We start from the raw sequence: 6,404 nt of genomic DNA, 5'->3' as shown, positions 1-6,404 counted from the left end.
GCTCCTCCGCGATGCCGCTGGCAGCCTCCTTCCTCTTCCGCAGCCTCCCACACCTCCTGGCCAGGAAGCAAACTCCCAAAAGCAGCAGTAGCAGCAGCAGGACGGCAGCGAACGCGCTCCCGAGGGAAGCGCCGGACTGCAACAAGGAGGCGGCAACAACCGCTTCCTGCATCTGCAAGAGCAGCGACTTCATGTTGGTGCCGTTCTTGAGCTGGTCGCCTTCGTTGTCATAGACCAAGGAGTCGTCCAGCATCAGCCTCCCGTCGCTGCCGACCAAGTCCCTGCGGCCGCGTTTCCAGCCGTGAGTGAGAGATCGCTGGACGCGAGGCCCCGCTGCGCTCTCGGGGCCAATTACGTAGATGACTTGAAGGTACCACTGATGCCCCGCTTCCACCTTGAGGAAAGAGGACACATGGACATGGGAAGCTTTACCAACACATTTTAGATAAAGCTGGTTTTGGTTTAAGTCAAGTTAGAGCTGGTTGCACTTTTTGGAGCAGCCTTTTGGCTTTTGCGCTTATCGACACCAACACTCTCAATGCTTCTACAACACCTGCAATATTTATCACCCAGGCTGCTGCTCACCATTCCTGACTCTGGCAGCTGTAACAAATCCTTCAGAAACAGGAGGGAGCTGTGTTTAAAGAGCTGCTTGTCTGCATGCTTTGAGAAGGTCCTTTTTCAAAAGAGCTTAACACCAGGGCAATTCTTCATCTCCATGTTCTCTACTGCAGCACTCACAGGAGAGGCATGGGCCAAAGGGCAGGCTCCCCCCTTCCCTCTTTGCGCCTGCCAGGGCGCCGGCGGCAGCCCAAGCTGGTGCAAACCGTCGTGCCATGGGGCCTTGCGCAGCCTCACCAGTTAGGGTGTACTGTTCTGGCCTGGGGAGTGTGAGAGCTGGTCCAGCGCCTGTGATGGGAAAAGTGTGTGGGAAGGGCAGGAAACAGGGCCCCACAGGGCAGGACTTACCTGGGTGGAGATGGTGAAGCCCAGCACCTGGAAGAGAAAAGGGGATAAGAGTGAGAGGCAATGACTAAGGCACAGGACGTGCAGCACTGGCCCCAGAGCGCACAGACACTGCAGGCAGCACAGAGCAACCAGCACCGCTGAATCCTCCTCCACCAGCACAGGCAGGAGGCAACTGCCCCTTGGGCACTGGCTGCACGCAGGGCTCACAGGAATCTCAGGGAGGACCAGAAATGCTCAGAGCAGCTGCAACACAGAAACAGGGATAAGCAGAGGAATAAAGGCTGGGTTTGCGCCTTGGTCTTCAGGTGAGATCCCTCCTCAGGGCTCTTTGCTAAGAGACGGCCTGTCATGAAGAGCTCCAGTCGTACGGCTGATGCACCCACCTGGCAGCTGGCATGGTAGTGCTGCCGGATGCATCCCATGATGTCCCGCTCCACGCAGGCCAGGAGCTGCTCCCGAGGGGCGCAGAGCGCGATCCGGCTGTAGGACAGCATGAGCGCCATGTGCATCCCTGCTCCCTTTCTCTGCTGGTATTCCTGGGCCATGCAACAAGGACATCAGAGGAGCCTGGAGTGCTCTGCTGGGAGATCATCCCTCCCCAGGAAATAGAGACAGGCTCTGGGGAAAGCAAGAGCAAAAGAGGAAACTTGCCTCTCTCTCAGATGCCTCTAAATATTTTATTCTTAAGAGATATTTCATTTCCCCATGGACATAGGGGACATGATGACACGCTGCCAGGGACATCCCAAGGGCTTTATACAGGAAGGCCTGAAAGACAAGAGGCCATCCCAGACACGGCCATGCTCAAGCTAGCGGAACAGAGCCGAGCTGCGACGCACCGGCCCGCACGAGGCACGGCTGAGCTGGCTGCAGCACCCGGCCGTTCGGCCCAGCCCCGCTGCCCACTGGCACAGACAGGAAAGCCCGACTGATCGTCTCCAGCGATGTCCTCAGGAACTAGAGGAAACACAGGTTGAAGCAGCCCTTGGGCCAGGGCTGCTCAGCAAGCACACGGCACTCCTGGTCTCTTCCTCCCTTCAAACAGGCAGCCCGAGAGCCTCGTGGTGCACATGCATCCTGCAGCCATCACTTGGGTTTAGTGAATCCCGCCTTTGTGCCAGGGTGGGCTTTCCATGAGAGAGAGTCCCAAATCCCATTCTCTTTTCCTTTCTCTTCCGTCTTTCATGTGGAGGAGTTTATCTGAGCGGGGGGATATTCCTGTGGGGTGACTTCAAAGTCGGAGCAAGTGCGGTGCTCAGGGGCCAGAGGCGGCCTGTGATAGTGCCTGTGCCAGCTGAGGAAGCAGCCAAGTCCCTGAGTGACTCTCTGGGCACAGTCGTGTGGCAGGACAGACCATTACAACACCATGGAGCACTGCAGAAAGGCAATGGGTACACACAGCTTGTGTCGCTGCCGCTCACAGGGCGTCAAGCGCTGCCACCGGTGCGTCGCCATTGGCAGCTGCTCTGTCCCATCTGCCCTGGGCCTTTGCCTCCCCACAGGGCCGCCACTCACCACTGCAGAGTCTGCAAAGCCCAGCTCTGAAGCTGGCAGCAGCAAGGCCAGGGCAGCAGCAAGGTCAGGCCCCTGCTGCAAAGCTCTGGCGTCCAGAGCACATGAAATGTGAGGAAGGGCCCCGAGAGCCGGCTTTGGGCAGCCTGGAGGAGGCTGGGGGACCACGCTGCTGCCAGCAACCACTAAACAGAGGGTGCAGAGGAGACAGCGGGGAGGCTGTGCTCCGAAACACCTGGTAATGGGGCGAAGAGGATGTGGGACCTCCATTCATGGAGATACCCAAATACGCTCCCGCCCTGACAAGACACAGCCCGCACAGTTCTGCTCAGAGGGGCCCTGCTTTCAGCCAGAGGTTGGACCATAAGGTCCCATCTCCCCTCAGGTATCCTAAGCATGTCACATCCAGAGCAGGGCTGGTTTGGAGCCAAAGCCTGGCCGCAAGGGTGGTGTTAGAGGAGCCACCAGACCTATGAAGCCCAAATCCTCATGAGCCAACAGCATCCTGTGATGCCGAGGACGAGTCCCAGGCAGGGGCACAGCTCGGCACAGTTTGCTCCATGTCACACCTCCCTCGAAAGAAAATTTCAACTTACCTTTACCGGAGACAGGAGAAAAAAAATCAGCAGAAGACAGACCCTGCAAAGCTGGAGGTTTAGGATCTGGGCATGTAGTCACTCATGCAAATAGTCTATTTATTTAGCTCTAAAATCTGTGCTGGCATAGCCTAAATGCATCATTCATAAGCCTTTACTTAAGACTGTCTGTAAAGCTCTCCTCCATTTCTACAGCCAGCCAAGAACATCCACATCTTTGCAAATGCAGTAGCACCGATCCACTCGTGTAGGGGAATAAAATCTGTGTCGGGTGCTGTGCAGCATCAGCACGTCCTGGATTTATTAGCTGCATTTCCATCGTCTGGGGGCACTTCTGACAGAACAGGGTGTCGCTGGGCTTCTTGCAGAGCAGACGCAGGTCAGAGACGGTCCCGGTGCCGCAGCGCCTGCAGGCTCCGTGCTCGGGAGGAGACAAGCTGCGGATGTGCGCAGCGAGCAGCAGCTCCCACACAGCCAGCCACACCAAGGCTGCCGAGCACCCAGCTATTTCGCACATAAGACCCCAATACGTGTATGCACGAGCACTTAACACAGCTCACACATCTGCGTTCAGCTACCTGATGTCTGAATGCCCAAACACTCACACACAAGCCCACCGTTAGCTTATACACGAGCACCCGGTCATTTCACATATGCCCAATCAGTTCATGCCCGAGCACCTATGAGCAGCTCACACACGAGTGCCGTGTTGGATATAAACTGTTCACGTAACTTGTTCTTAGACTTTCATTCTGGTTATAAGTCAAAATTTTGAACGAATTGATACCAGTTGCACATTTCCTTCTACTACTGGATACAGTTGACTACTGACTTCATTCACACTCACTGTTTTTAGCTAATGTAAAAACTAGTTCTATTCATGTCTCTTTGCTTAAGCTCAGGGAAGCGATACACGTGCAACACAGAGGGAGCACAGGTGTACATTTACAACATATCAGCTACTCCATAAGAACCATCTCCAGAAAAACTTGAAGCTGTTGCAGAACAGATTTTTCTTCTTTCAGAGAGGAAAACGAACGACCTTGAGTCTCTTCCTGGTTACCAGAAGGGTGTGCACGTGGGCAGCCATCAGGCCTTGCTTTGGGATCCGGCCTTGCTTTGACGGAGCCTCTTCGAACGGAGACGAAGAGACGGAGCTCGAGGCACCTGCCCGTCTCAGCCGCCACCTCGCACCTATCCAGAGCATGGGCAGGGTCCTGCTGCGTTATGACCAGGGTGTGCAGGAAACCCAAGCCCTTCTTAGGCAGCAGTTGCGGGCTAAACGGCATGCCCTCGAAACCTAAAGTGACCCTGGAAAATTGCTACAAACATTTAATAACTGAATTTCAGCCGTGTTGTCTGCTACTGAGAGCTTTGTTTTTTTTCAGGACACGGTTAATTCAATTACTAGTGTAGTCAGGCTTCACTAGACTTGAGGCTTCCTCTTCCATTATAAAATTAGACTCAGTTACAGAGAAAAGTGATGTTTTCCAAGGTTATCCAGGTACGAATGTGCTTTCCACAAGCCAGTGCTATCTCTGCAAACTTACAGGGTGGCATTAAATGACAATCCTAAGCAAAGCAACCAACCTCATGAGCTCATCTATGCCCACAAAATGTCCTGAAAGCACCACCAACAGTATCCCAATTTCAGAATTTCTCTCCACTTATGGCACCTGCAAATGAAAAATTTCTTGCAACAAAAAGCCAGCAAAGTGCCAAACAAGTGACATCTGCTGCATACCTGGCTCTAAAGGCAAAAGAGGCAGAGCTTTGCCTTAGCTACCGTTTAAATCCTGGTTCCTTTCCTGGCTCCAAATGTAGATCAGTCCCCCCTTTTCCCAGGATTAAGGGTGAGAATCGTTATCGAGGCATCTTCGCACTCGTGGTTATGCTGAAGCAACAGCTGGTAGCAGAGGTAGGATTGGATCTTTTCAGGTTGGTAGCAAACACATCAAAATTATTTTAAACCATCTAGGAAAGTGGTATCCACACAGGGAAGGAGCTTCAAAAAATAAGAATTTTCCTGGACCATATGCAGTGATATCTTTGGCACATTTCGTACTCCTGGGGCTTTACACATTATCAGGCATCCACTGTGTGCTGACAGCCAATAAACATTGCATCCTCAAAATGGTCTCTCACTAGTTCAGATCCCGAAGACAGGACCTTATTTGCCCATCTATAACATAAGCTTGTCTGGGGAGGGCACATTATGGCACATTAGACTTACCATTTTCTCAACATTTGTTTTCTGGCTCAGACTTACTTAAAACCATAGGGATTTCCAAGAAGACGGAGAAGACAATCCAGCATTATGATTATTCTCCTTCTTCTATTAATACTAATCATTCTTCTCGCTACAATTTTAATCCCAATATTCTCCACCGGCTTCCTTTCTTAAAAGAGAATATACCCTGAGCTCCTAGAAAGCCTGGTACCATTTTCCCTTGGGAGAAGACGAGTGACATTTGTGCAGAGATTAAATGACTGCGTTCCGCAGATCTTTGGATCTGCTCAGCTAAGACGTATGGACAACTAGATACTTCAGCCAGATGCCAGCAAAGTTAGTGGTTTTGCCATTGCCATGTTTCTCAGTCACAGGAACTGACTAAAAAAGAAAAGTAAGTGTGATTACTTTTTTCTTTGCATCCAAAATACTTACAGAAAGATCACAAAAACCTAAGGAGTGTTGTTTTTATCTCCAAAAATCCTGTCATGACTTGAACGTACGTAGAATTTCAGAGCAATGGTCATGAAGGGTTTGTTGTATAAACCTGGACACAATTCCACCAAGTATTAGAAGCAGAATTGAAACAGCTCCTTCAACTCCACTCATTCCTACTCCCACCCCCCTGCACACGCAGGGTCACCTAGAGCACGTGGCACAGGACTGCGTCCAAGCAGGTTTTGAAGATCTCCAGAGAAGGAGACTCCACAACCTCTCTGGGCAGCCTGTTCTAGTGCTCCGTCACCCCCACTGTTAAAAAAAAAATTCCTTAAGTTCCTATGTTCACAACATTATCTTATAAAAGTATGCAAGGAAAAAAAATCATCACCAGTAGCTTGGAGCACAAAGTCAAGCAGGATTAAAACTACTGGACCTGACGAGACAACCTTGTGTTTTCCAGAAATGTACCATTTTACACTTACTCAATTACTGTTTTTGCCTATCAGTAACAAAGAAAACACAAATTCCAATCTAACTAAGTCTGTGAGATTACTAGAAAACCACCCTCTCTACTGCTCCAGGGAGCAGAAGTGGAGCACAACTTGGGCCTAACCGTTTGTACACCTCAAAAACAAACAGCTCGGTCAATAAAACAA

The sequence above is a fragment of the Tinamus guttatus genome, unplaced genomic scaffold (assembly GCF_059628265.1).
Source record: "Tinamus guttatus ecotype Peru unplaced genomic scaffold, ASM5962826v1 Tinamus_guttatus_pri_ptg000423l, whole genome shotgun sequence".
Taxonomy (NCBI): Eukaryota; Metazoa; Chordata; class Aves; order Tinamiformes; family Tinamidae; genus Tinamus; species Tinamus guttatus.
Note: the sequence above shows the minus strand (reverse complement) of the source record.